The sequence below is a fragment of the Mastomys coucha genome, unplaced genomic scaffold, assembly GCF_008632895.1.
Source record: "Mastomys coucha isolate ucsf_1 unplaced genomic scaffold, UCSF_Mcou_1 pScaffold9, whole genome shotgun sequence".
Classification (NCBI taxonomy): Eukaryota; Metazoa; Chordata; class Mammalia; order Rodentia; family Muridae; genus Mastomys; species Mastomys coucha.
The window spans coordinates 19,043,709-19,057,450 of record NW_022196915.1 but is presented as its reverse complement, the minus strand read 5'-3'; the positions used below and the strand labels follow the sequence as shown (position 1 = coordinate 19,057,450).

Sequence of the window (13,742 nt, the reverse complement as noted above, 5' to 3'; positions counted from 1 at the left end):
TCTCTCTCTCTCTCTCTCTCTCTCTCTCTCTCTCTCGCATTGAAAATAAGTCTTGAGGCCCAGGGCATGGTGGCATACACCTTTAGTTCCAGCACTCAGGAGGCAGAAGCACACATAATTCTGTAAGTTCAAGGCCAGCCTGGTCTATATATTGAGCTCCAGGACAGCCAGAACTACACAGAGAAGTTCTGTTTCAAACAAACAAACACAACCACCCCCACCCCACCAAAAGAAAAATTTTTCATCCAATTTATTCTGATCACAGTTTCTTCTTCCTGATCTCCCCCCTCCCCGATCCTTCCCACTTGGCCGCCCACCCATCTCTATGCACTCTGTAGTGGTCTGAATATGCTTGGCCCATGGAAAGTGGCACTATTAGGAGATATGACATTATTGGAGGGGGTGTGGCCTTGTTAGAGGAAGTGTGTTACTGTGGAGATGGGCTTTGAAGCTCCTATGTTCAGGCTCTGCCTAATGTGGAAGGAGAGTCTCTTCTGGCTGCCTTCAGATCAAAAGGTAGAACTCTCAGCTCCTTCTCCAGCAACTTGTCAGCCTGCATGCTGCCATGCTTCCTGCCATGATGATAATTGACTGAACCTCTGAAACTGTAAGCCAGCCCCAATTAAATGTTTTCCTTTATAAGAATTGTCTTGATGATGGTGTCTCTTCATAGCAATAAAACCCTAAGACACATTCCTTCTTTCTCTCTCTTTAGAAAACAAGCAGGCAAATATAAAAAACAAACTAACCAGAATAAAACAACAGCAACAACAAAGAAAAGGCACAAGAAATATGCACACACACATACAGATGCACACATACACACATACATACAGATACACACACACATACAGACACCAAAAACCCTCCAAATCCATATAAATACAAAAATCAGAAACTATAATATACAAGTAAGAGACTGATAAGATTTTTTTTTAAAAGCTCAAAGAAAGCAATATGAGACAAAAAAAATCTACAAAAATACTATTGTGTTTTTTTTGTTTGTTTGTTTTATTTGCTTGTGTGAGCCATCTACTGGACATGGGGCCTATCTTAAGTGTGATTTATATGCCCAGTGAGACTCCCTTGGAGAAAACTAATTTCCTTTGCAAGTGGTTGTCAATTGGAGACAGTTTCTTGATTAGGGATGGGGGCTCATGTCCACTTCCCTTCTCAGTGCTGGGACGCATCTGGCTTGCACCTGTGCATGCTGCCACAGTTGCCTGAGTTCATATGCACATCTGCCCTGTTATTGGGAGACACTGTTTCCTTGATGTCCTCTGTCACCTCTGGCTCTTATACTCTTTCTGCCTCCTCTTCCTCATAGCTCCCTGAGCCTGAGGGGAGGGGTTTGATGGAAACAGGACTGAGTGTTCTCACTCTGTGCACACTGTCCAGCTGTGGATCTGCATCCACTGCAGGAGGAAGCTTCTCTGATGCTGGATGAGTCAGATGATGAGTCCAGGTCCCCTGTGGCCACGAGGGTTCTGGGTAGAAAGTGTTTCTAGGTATCAAGGCTGACTGAGAGGAATGGGAATGGATGGAAAGGAGGGCAGAGAGGGCTCACAAGAATGAGGAAAACTGGTGCACACCAAGGTTTGGCAGAATCCCCAGGAAACGGAGATAAGGTGGGATCTGCAAAACAGATTATAATGGAGGGCAGGAAGAAGAGTGAAAAAAGTTCCTTTTTTTTTTTTTTCAAATTAGGTTAAACTATTTTGGCGTAAGTATAGATGCTCCCAATAACATGGAGAGAGGCCCATGTGTCTTTGCTGACCCAAGAGCTGACATCTTACAAAACTATGGTACAGTGTCGCACCCAGGATGTTGACGGTCAGTTGCTAGGAATTTCTATCGCCTCAAGGATTCCCCAAAGTAGATGGATGAGTCATGCTTGCCTTTCTCCCACTTCAACTGCTCTTTAGCCCCTGGCAACCACAGAGCTCCTCATGTTTATAATTTTGTTGCTTTAAGAATATCATATAAATTAAATCTCGTGAAATGTGTGGTTGTCAGAATCCTTTTAACTCAGCATAATTCTCCAGGGATTTATTTAAGTTTATTTTGATGTTTCTGGCTTTTGTTTGTTTGTTTGTCTTCACAGGGTTTCTTTGTGTAGCCTTAGCTGTCTTGACTTGCTCTGTAGACCAGGCTGGTTTTGAACTCAGAGATCTGCCTGTCTCTGCCTCCCGAGTGCTGGGATTAAAGGCTCCTGCCACCACACTCAGCTTAGCATATGGGTTTTTACAGGAATATGTCTACATTTCTGGAGAAATTTTCAGGCATGAAGCTAGTAGGACATTACAGTTGCCTGCTAAGCTTTACTTTATTATTTGTTTTTATTTTATGTGTGTGGGTGTTTTTGCCTGCATGCATGTCTAATGACGTGCAGTATCCATGCATCACATATGTATCGTCTTTACATCACTTCACATCCTGTGGATTTTTTTCACAGTGAAGTTTGAGAGTTGTTTGTATATTCTAGATGCAGGTTGTTGAATACATGGCTTGCAAATATTTCACACTAGTCCATAGCTTATCTTAATGAACCATTCTAATGAACAATAAGTTTTTATTTTGTTGTGGTTTAATTTATAATTGCAATTGTACTTTTTGTGTCAAAACTAAGAATTCTTTGCTTAGGCTTAGTTTTGAAAGCTTTCTCCTGTGGGTTTTTTTTTTCTGGAGTTTTGTAGCATTACAAAAATCCATCTTGAGTTGGTTTCTGGATAAAGCATAAAATTCATGTCAAAGTTTCCCTTTCTTTATCCTGTGGGGGTTCCACTGCTTTGAGAACCTTTGTTGAAGAAATGGCTCCCATTCCTCCATTGAATGGTCCTTCCCGTCCTTCTCAATATCAGTGGGGCATATTTGGTGAGTCTGTTTTGGGGGTTCCACTTATCTATGTGTTTATCCCTCTGCCAATATGATATGGCCTTGTTTATGTAGCTATACAATGGTCTTGAAATCCAAAATACTGTACTGATTCCTCTAACTTTATTCTTTGTCAAAATCATTCTAGTGATTTGATTTTCTTTCCCTTTTCATATAGACTTTTGAATAATCTCATCTCTATCTGTTAAACCCATGTATGCATTTGAGGAAAGCAGAGCTTCACAATGTTAGGGCTCCAAAGCTTGTGCATAGATAGCATAGCTCCCCTCTTATTCTGAGTTTTCTTTCTTTCACTTGTGGTTTGTATTTTCAGCATAAGATTGTCCTATATGTTTTTGTTATATTTGAATTGAAGTATTTAATTTTTATGAATTTTTAATTATCAATTATTTAAGTTTTATGAATTATTATAATTGAAGTTTTCTTTTTTATTTTTATAAATGTTTGTCCCTGGCATGTGAAACTATCAACTTTTGTGTGTTGATTGTATATCTTATAATATTGACAAATCCATTTATTAATTCTATGAGAGATCTTTTTACACCTACTTAGTGTGGGGGGCAGTATACATACTTGTTTCAGTAGAAATCAAAAACAATTTTCTGGAATTAGGCCTCTCCTTCCACTATATGGGTTCTGGAGATCAAACTCAGGCTATCAGGCTTGGCAGCAAACACCTTTACACATTGTGACATCTTGTCAGCCCTCTGAGAATTTTTAGTAGATCACGTAGGGCATCCTAAGAATTACTAAGGGTAACTAGTCATGTTATATGAAAATGGGGGCAATGTTTTTATTTATCTTCTATAAACCTTTTCTTTCTTATTACGCTAGTCAGGCTGCTACCACTATGTTAAATAGCTGTGGTGTGGCAAGAGTGGATGTTTTATCTCATTTCTGATCTTAGAAAGCATTTAGTCTGACTAGAACCTTATAATTGTTGGGATGTTGTGGCCTAGAACCAAATCATCTTGGGCTATCTTTCCTCTTCTTAGTGACTATCATTGCCCTCTCTGTATCTAACCTAAGTCTCTTGTGGCTATCCAAGTGATCTTTGGGACTGTATTAACAGACCACACACTACCTTTCCCCAACCTCAAAGCTAAGAAAGTCACCAGAACATCTGAGACATACTGTAACCTGCTGTAACTTGCCTTCCCAATGAGGCCACCAGTGTAGTGTATTTGAAATACACCCTACCTTAAGACTTTTTCTTTCATTCTGTAGCTATAAAAGTTCAAGAACAGTTTCCACATTGCATGCTATTTGGGGTAGTCTGAATTCATATTCCCAGGCCAGGGTCGTCCTTACATGGCTCAGTCTTCTACTATATTAAAAATTTAAAGAAAGGATTCAAGGGCTAGAGAGATGGCTCAGTGGTTAAGAGCACTGACTGCTCTTCTGAAGGTCCTGAGTTCAAATCCCAGCAACCACATGGTGGCTCACAACCATCCATAATGAGATCTGATGCCCTCTTCTGGAGTGTCTGAAGACAGCTACAGTATACTTAAATAAAGAAATAAATCTTTAAAAAAGAAAGAAAGAAAGAAAGGATTCAGGGTTTTTTTTTTTAACCTATAAATCTGTGAGCTATAGCGCTTTTATAGATTTTATTTATTAAATTGATGTTCCATTTTACTTCTGAGTTTTTAGAAATATTTGTTTGTTTGTTTAATGTGTGTGTGTGTGTGTGTGCTTGCACATACAGAGGCCATGGCACACATATGAACGTCAGAGGACAACTTGCAAAAGTCAGTTCTCTTTTCCTGTTTAGGGATCAAATTCAGATTGTCTAGCTTAATGGCAAACACCTTTACCTGCTGAGCCACCACACTGGTCTTATTCTTCTTTTTTGAAGAAGTTTTATCATGAATAGATGTTGGATTTGGCCAACTTTTTTATATTAATTGTTCTGATAATGTGAGGATATTTTTGTTTTGGTTTGGTTTTGTTTAATTTTGTTTTTTGTTCTTTTTTTTTTTAAAGATTTATTTATTTATTTTATGTGTATGGGTACACTGTAGCTGTACAGATGACCATGCACCATCATGTGGCTGCTGGGAATTGAACTCAGGATGGCCCACTCACTCCAGGTCCTTTTGCTCCAGCCTTGCTTGCTCATGCCCTGCTCACTCTGGCGTAATACACTGTAGCTGTCTTCAGATGCACCAGAAGAGGGTGTCAGATTTCATTACAGGTGGTTGTGAGCCACCATGTGGTTGCTGGGATCCGAACTCAGGACCTTTGGAAGAGCAGTCGGTGCTCTTACCCGCTGAGCCATCTCACCAACCCTTGTTTTTTGTTCTTATAGAAGTCTATTGTTCACTTCAATCCTCAAATATATGGCTTGGTGTTTTTTATGTTTGTATATGAGGAACACTGATCTGCAGTTGAGTTGTTCTCTTTATTATATTTAAGTTGTGTTGGCAGTGTAGTAATACAGTGGGATGCATTCTCCTTACAGCTTATGGAAGAAATCACACAGTTGTGGTGTTCATTCTTCCTTAAGCATCTAATAGAATTCTTCAGTAGAGTCATCAGAGCCTAGAGATTTATTGGGAGGATGGGAGGGCACATAAATATACAAAGCCAATATCTTTAATAGTTATAAGACCATTTCAATGATCTATGTCATTCTTAATGCATGGTGGAAGTTTTTTACATTTCAGGAATTGGTTCATTTCATCTAACTTGTCAGATTTATGTGTGTAGTTGTTGTAATATTTTTAATTGTATTTTTATATCTATGGAGGCCTAAGTGACGTCATCCATTCTGTTGCTAATATTGGTGATTCATTCTTTCTCTCTGTCTTTGTGTGTGTCTCTCTCTCTACACACACACACACACACACACACACACACACACATACACACAGGACACATGGCACTTTAAATATCTCTTTAACTGCTTTATCTGAATCTAATCTTTAAATTGTGTACTTGCATTTTCATTCATTGTGGTGCGTATTTTATAAATTCTGTTATGATTCTCCATTTAACTTATGAATTATTTTCAAGTACATTGTCTAACATGCAAATGTGTGTTATTTACTGTTGTTTCCTGTTATTTGTATTTTGTTTCCTGTTATTTCTATTTTGTTTCTATCATCGTCAGAAAACAAAAACATCTTTTCTATTTTCAAGGGCTGTTCTATGGCCCTAGATATAGTCTGGTTTGCCATATGTTCAGCAGGTATTTTAAAGGAATGTCCATTCTGCTATTGTTGGATGAATTATTATGTAAATATCAAATATCTCCTGTTGGATTGTGGTGTTGAGTTCTGTGTCTTTGCTAAATTTATACCTAGCTGTTATGTCCACTGTTGGCAGAAAAGTGCTGATGTCTCAGCTACAATAGTACATTTCTATATTTTTCTTTCCTGTTCTGTTTTGCTTCACATTTTTGCAAAGTATTTGTTATTTATAACATATGCATTGCCATGTTCTTTTGCAGATTTACCCTTTACTTTTTATGTAATTTGCTCCTAGGTCTCTGGTTCTGTTATGTTAGAAATATATATCACACTAATTCAGATTCATGGTTTCTTTTGATTAATGCTTGAAATAGTACTTTCCTTCTTTTTGCTTACATTAAATTTATATTTGACAGTAAGCTTTTTGTAGGAAGAATGTAGCTGAGTAACAGTCTAATATATTCTACCACCACCTGCTACTATTTCTAATTGATGTATTTACATTATTTATACATAAAATAGTTATTGATATGTTTTGGCTTAACTCATTTTATATTTTTGTTTTCTCTGTTTTTTTCCCTTGATTTTGACTTTTCCTTCTGTCTTGCCTTCCTGTAGATCCTGTAGAATTTTTTTTTTTTTTTAAAAAACTCTAGTGTTTTAACATTATCTGTTTGTATAACCTTTCTAAATGTTCACATAAGTAGTGCCTTGAGTTTATACAACTTACCAGTCTGTTGTGTTGAATAAGCCAGATCTGGTAAAGTATAGAAAGCTTACTACTTTCCCTTCATTTATGATACACTCATCTTGTCTTTGTATATATTTAGAGCTATGTAAATCATTGCTATAGTTAGCATTATACTAAAACATAAAAAACTCCAATGAACTTTTCACTCAGATGTTCATGCTTTCCAGTGTCTTCCTTGGTGATGTGCCAGTATTTCCGTCTGAAAAATAATAAAAGAGAGGGAATTGCCATGCACACTTTGCGTGACTGCAGTACTTGAGGCGTAAACTTCAAGGAAAGTCAGTCTCCTGCCTCCGCATTGTCGCCTGGCACCCCAAACTCAGAGGTAGCCCAGATATGTCCTCGTACTGGTGTGCTAGGAACTCACCAAGATATCATTTCTTCACAGCTAGCAAGAGAAAATTTGGACATTGCTTTCTGACCTTCACCAATGTTCCAACGTCCTAGTCAAATCCTGACTTGGAATATTAAGCCATTCAAACTAATAGCCTCCAACATTGCGGGTAGGGCGTTAAAGCTTATAGAATGAGAGAACTATCCCAGGACAAGATCAGGTGAAATTCTCATTCTTAGTCAACAAAAGGCAGGCTATATTAGATTTGCAGCTGAATCACTCCTAGGAACTAGCTTAACAAGTGTTCCCTGGGGCTAACCTCAGCTAGCCCAGAAAAACAACATAGTTGAGGAACTTACTTAGGCCCACCCAATCTGTAACCATAACAACAAACTGAAGAGGAACTATCTGCACCAGGCTTTTAGAAGCCAGGTCACCTTAGTCAGAGCTAGCTTTCTTTCAGATTGTAATCCCTGTTTAGTTCCTGCTAATTAACATGTATTTACTTTGCTGCTAACTCATTGTGTTCCTAAGGAAGGGCGATGTACCTGCACCTTGTTTTGATGTATCTTGACCGTTGTACCATCTGACTTTTTCAAACCTTTCTGTATCGACTATATAAACCTGACTCCATATTTGAAAAATACACTCAGACCACTCGTGTCTAGTCTGTTTGTCAAAGCCAAATCCTGTGCACACCTGGCCGGAACCCCTCGTCCTGCAGAACAAGGGACCCCGTAAGAAATCCTGGTCCGCGGCAGTTGTCATGGAACTTTTTTAGTTGTTCTTTTATAATAGACAGGCTAGAGATAAATTCTCTCCCCTAGTTCAGTATCAAAGGTAAGCACCCTACCAGTGAGCTACACTTGTCTCTCACTTTTCAGAATGCTTTGATTTCTCCTCCATGTTAAAGTGTTTCTGTTTGGTAGAGTTCTCTCTACCCACTTTTCCTTCCATCCAGCCTCACGGGGTCTAGAAGGAAATCCACCGCTGCTCTCTCCACTTTTCTCCATAGATAGTGTCATTTCTGCCACTGCTTCCAGTACTTGCTTCTGTTATTGGTCTTCATAAATCTAATGTGATACATGTTGGTGTAGATGTCTTTTAACTTATTCTGGTTAGGCTTGCTAGTCTCTTTGATCTTTAGATTGAGGACTTTTACTAGCTCTGGGGTTTTAGCCCTTGTTCCTCTGAATACTTCCTGTTCTGCTCTTTTTCTCCTTCTTCTGTGAGTTTGATGAAGTAATTTCCATCTTCTATGCTGCACGTTCTGTGGGTGCTGTTCACTCTTTCCCTCGCTTGTCTTTCTGATGTTATTCCATCTTCAAGTTCTCTAATCTCTTCTCTGCCTCCTACATTCTGCTCTTGAATCCAACTACTGATTTTATAGCTTTATAGTTACTAGCATTATATATTTACTTCTAAATGTTTTATTTGGTTCTTTACTTTTTTTTGACTTTTTGTTTATATGCTGATGCTATATATTTATATTCTGTTTACATTCTGCCTTTTTTAAAAAAAAACTGTCTTTTCAAACATGTTGAAATTTGCCTGATGATACACTTCATGATTACTGAATTTAAAAACGTATGTCACATAATTTGAAGATGTCCTTTACTTTGCTAAGGTCAAACTTTCCGCAGTCTTGATGTGGTGACTGGTTTCTACTGGGATTTGGGTGACATGTATTTTGGGGCTCTTGTGTTATGTAAACCTTCCGATGCAATTGTCTCACTCTGTTACTGATGCAGCAGGTGATGGGAGAGGTGTTACCTCATCACATCTAGGTGAAGGCAGAAATCCAAGTCATTCTGTCAACACTCTGGTTGGGGAGGTAGTCCTCATTACTGCTAAATGAGGGTTCTCTATATGATTTCTGTGGGTGCCATGTGAAAGATGGTAGGGTGGAGTGGTCACCATTTAGCGGAGCTAGAAGTCCCAGCTTTCGTGAGAAACTGTGGTGTCTCTATCCCCATAGCATACCAGGTTCTCTGCTGGCCTTGAGGTGTTAGCAAGGGGTAGAACTGCTAGGTTATGGGTATGTATAGAGTTGGGGAGTTGTACAGCATTCCTGTTGATATGTGGCTGAAGTAGAAAGGCTATTATCTAAGAGTCTTCTTTCTTTTGTGTATGTGTTTGTGGGTTTGCTTTGTTTTTTATTGTTTGGTTTGCTTTTCTTAGGCAGGGTATCTGCCTCCCAAGTGCTGGGATTAAAAGCGAACCCGCTACACTCTGCTTATCCAAGAGTGCTCTGTTCTGCTGTGGATAGAGAAAGCAGGTCTGTGAAGGGACTTTGTCCTTGTGTGTGAGTGTTCCCATTTGTGTTTTCATGTTTCTGATTTCTTCTAATCCAGATGTTGACTATTTTAGACAAAAAAGAAGGGGGAACTCTCTCTGTGTTGGGTTACTTAAGGTGCCATAACAAAATCCCCACAGACTGGGTGACTCGAAAGTGTCTTTCTAACTTACAGGACCTGGGAGTCCAGGACCAAAGCATCAGAAGGATGCTCTCTCCTGCTCTTGGTTGCAGGCTTCTGCCTTCTCACTGTGTGTTTAAATGGTCTTTTCTCTGTGTCAGAGTCACTGGTGCCTCTCCATATATGGAGCAGTCTTGTCGGTGGATTATGCACACCCTGCTTCATTTAACCCCAGTTACCATCTCAGTGGTTCTTTTTCAAAATTCAGTAGTAATGGAGGTTAGATCTTCAATATATGATTTGCATGGAGTACGAGTCAGCCCGACACACTCCAAGGACCCATCACTAAGCTGCTTTTTAGGTTGTGAGATTCCTGTCTGGGAGGCTTTCCTCTTTCTATCTTCCAAAGCCTTGCTATGTTTGTTTTAAGTATAATATTTATCTACACTATACAGTGAGAGGGGTGGGGAAAAAAACCTAGTCCACTTTCCTCAAAGACGAGACTCTTCCTCTTGAAAGATTTAAAGAGATTTTATAACTCAATTCAAATTGGTTCTAATTCACAAGAGACAGGTTTCATTGATAAAGACATACTTTTGTTGCCATCTCGGCCCCTGGGACCTGGGATGATAAAGATCACCTCTCCGAGGCCATAGATGAGGGGAAAATATCAAATGTCTGATGGAAATTTTATCTCCCAAAAGATATAACCCACTGTTTTAGGAAGGAGAGTTGTTATAATGGACATGGTAAATGATTAGAAGCTCCGTGTCTCTAAGACGTCCCAGACCTCATCTCCATGGATGGAAGTGTGATTTGTACTTGATGCACATCAGAGAAGGCAGAAATCCTAGACAGGGCTGGGTAAATACATACATACATACATACACACACAGGCACACACACACACATACACATACACACACGCACACACACATATATATATGTATATATACACATGTATGTTTGTGCATGCCTGTTAGAGAGCAGGACCTGAGTGTCTGAGTCATCTTGAGATACGTGTTGTATCTTTGCACATCTGAGTAAGTCTGGAAGCTTCTAACCTCCCACCTCTGGAATTTTTCCACACCACCAAAGCTGTGATCCCTGAGTGTGATTGTCAGAAGAAATTCCTTACTACTCTCTCAGAGTAAATAGGGGCTTCTTGAGGAAGATTGACTCACACTGCATTAAGCAAGCCCCTAGTGTGCTGCTACATGCCGAGGTCATGAGACAAAACAACCCCTGCCGCAGGCCTCCATCCCACCACCCAGTGTTTCTATTCTATTATACTTGGGCCTTACTCATGGTAGATGAGTTTGGGTGTGCTTCATTTCCTGCCTTTCACAATAAACTTGTCAGTAGTTGACAGATCAACACTTGCATTCAGGGAGATCATTTGCAAGGCCACCTGGCTTCCCGGCTCTCCTGTCCTGCTCCCATTTCAGCTTACCTAATGAGCCAGGGCCTGGTTCCTGGTGAGTGATGCTGAGCTTCTGGGCCAGCATTTGATAGTAAGGCCTTGGCCCCTCCTCAGGGATCTTTCTCTGTCTGAAGGAGGTCAAGCCACTAACATGGAGAGGAACAGTCTGTTTTCTGCTGCAAACCCGTGCTGTGTGGCTGGGAAGAGTGTCCCAAGCTTTCACTCGCCCATCTAGAGGTTGGATCAGGCTTGCAGCAGCTTCCACCTAGCTGGACAAGCTAGCTACGGGCTTTCTGGAGTCTGCAGCCTGCCTATCCCACACTGCTTTGGGCTTATTTCTAAGAAATCCTGGTTAATGCTGGGCAGTGTTGGCACATGCTTTTAATCCCAGCACTTGGGAGACAGACGCAGGCAGATTTCTAAGTTTGAGGCCAGCCTGGTCTACAGAGTGAGTTCCAGGACAGCCAAGGCTACACAAAGAAACCCTTGTCTCGAAAAAACTTAAAAAGAAAAGAAATCCTGGTTAAGGAAGACACAAAGCCAAGCTTTTAGTATTCATCAAGAAATGGCCAGAAGGGCAATGAAATATAGCATTCTAGCTGCCCATGGCCCCTCCCCAGCCTGCATGATCTTATTCTCCCCATGTTCTGAGGCATCCTTGGTTCTACTCCAAGCACATACCTGTGGCCCAGACCTTCTTGCTGGGAGGACTTCTCACTCCTGACTCTGACCTTCTTGGTATTCTGTTCCCAGCCTAGGCTTGGGGTTGTATGTCTGGAACAAATCCAGCCTTCTCTAGTCTCTGGGCAATTATTATCAAACTCCATGTTTAAGTAAGGCCTTGGAAATGTCCTACAGTCAGGTTATTTTCTTTTTTCCTTGGCCTGCAAGCAGGATGGGAGACTCTTGTTATATAGTACGCACGCCTAAATTGATACCTGACACAGAACAGTTGCTCAGCCAAGGCTGGATAATACCCTCACATCACTGTGGCCTCATCTAAATCCTATAACCTCCACCCCTAAGCTGGAGAACAATGGGTTTATCTCTAAGCTCCACCCACGTGGCTCTGCTTCCAAGCCCTCCCACTGGCCTGGCTATTATCTCTTTCCTGGATGCTTCTCCTCTCCTTCTGACTATTTGAATCTGACCCAGGACTGACCAAGCATACCTTCCCCATGTTCTGAAGGCACTGTCTCTACTGGGAATCTAAAGAGACCCTCAGCACAGTGCACCACACAAGGCTTAGTGCTATGACCATCTTCACAGATGCATGCCAGGGAAAAGAGGGGCATGGAGTGTGGAGAACCCTATAGTGAAGGGGAATCTCTATCCTGTTCCCAGGCGACCCCTCCTCCTACCTCTCCACTAGGCTTATGAGCAATGGGCCATAAATTCTGGTCCTTAGTGGGGTCTTGACCATTCCTATAAGGCTGCTGAGCTGCTGCGGGCCCATCTCTTACCTGGTTGCAGATCTCACTCCCATCTGGGTCAGGCTGAGGAAAGTGCCCTGAGATCTGTTACTAATATGGATACTCTTCTTTGCCCACATCGAAAGGAGGTCTTATCTTCAATGAGTGCATAGACATGGGAAAGTACCCAGACCTGGGAGGCTGCATAACAACCACCTTGAGGACCTAGGATGACAGCAGGGTCGCACACACTGTGTACAGAAAACGGCAGGCATATGGAAGGTGACACAGCCCTGTGTGCAGATGCTGCAGAGTGTGGAGGAAGGTGGGAAGGGCTTCCTGGAAGTAAAGAGAAATCTCACCCAGCATACCTTCCCTGTGCTCTGAAGACACTGGTTGGGCTGGAAGCCCAACCCCTCTTCCCATCCTCCCCCATCCCTCCTCCCCACCTCCACTGCCTACTTCCTCCCATTGCCACATAGCACAGAGTGCATTGCTAAGCACCATGGCTATCTTCAGGTTAGAGAGACAAGGAGCATGTTAAGGAGAACAGGCACTTGGCTTTCTTGCCTCTAGATTTTATTGGAAGAATTTAGATCTTCGCTCACTTCTAGCGCAAGGAGGCTGGAAGTTGTAGCTTTAACCCTTAGTCCACGTGCAAAGCTAAATGCAGGGTCCTCTGAGGGAGTGGGAGACTGTGGATACAGGCAGCAATCGCTGCCAGGCAGTGCATGGTGGTGCCTGATACCACATCCCACACCACCTGAATGGTGGTGCTCTCACCCCGGCCCAGAGGCTACGGGGTGTCTCCATTCTGTCACAGCATCCGACTCCACACAGGCTGTGCTCAGCCCTCTCCTCTGGGCCTTGAAGTATCTCCTTGGAATTTTAGATCAAAGCTGCGAGGTTTGGGCTTATGATGGACTTGAAATTCTGATGAACTTTAAAGCAAAGGATGAGTTACTAACACCCATGACCAGGGTGGCATGGTGGAAAATATATACTACCTCAAGAAAGTCACCTGTACAGAAGACAGAAACAGCAGCGGTGGCAGCAGGTGTACACACTTGGTCCCACCTGCCAGGTGGGCTTGTCAATCTCTTGGGAAGTGTTTGAGGCTTTCTGTAAGAATAAGTGGTAAGCTCTCGGGTGACATATGTTCTTCACATCTAGCAGCTTCTAGCCTATCTGTCCTGATAAGTGAGGTCTATGTGCCTGAACCAGTCCCAGCCATCTTATTAAGTTACAGCCTCAGCTGTAGTCTTACCCTTTCCCCTGCAACTCTGACTCTGAACCAATGACCCCTGCAGGTGACA

At 41.5% G+C, this 13,742-nt stretch overlaps 1 protein-coding gene across 1 annotated transcript in view; it reads left to right on the top strand.

The window, feature by feature from the left end:
* Positions 1 to 13,742, top strand: part of Chat (choline O-acetyltransferase) — a 55,557-nt gene that overhangs the window by 22,908 nt on the left and 18,907 nt on the right. The window lies entirely within an intron of this gene.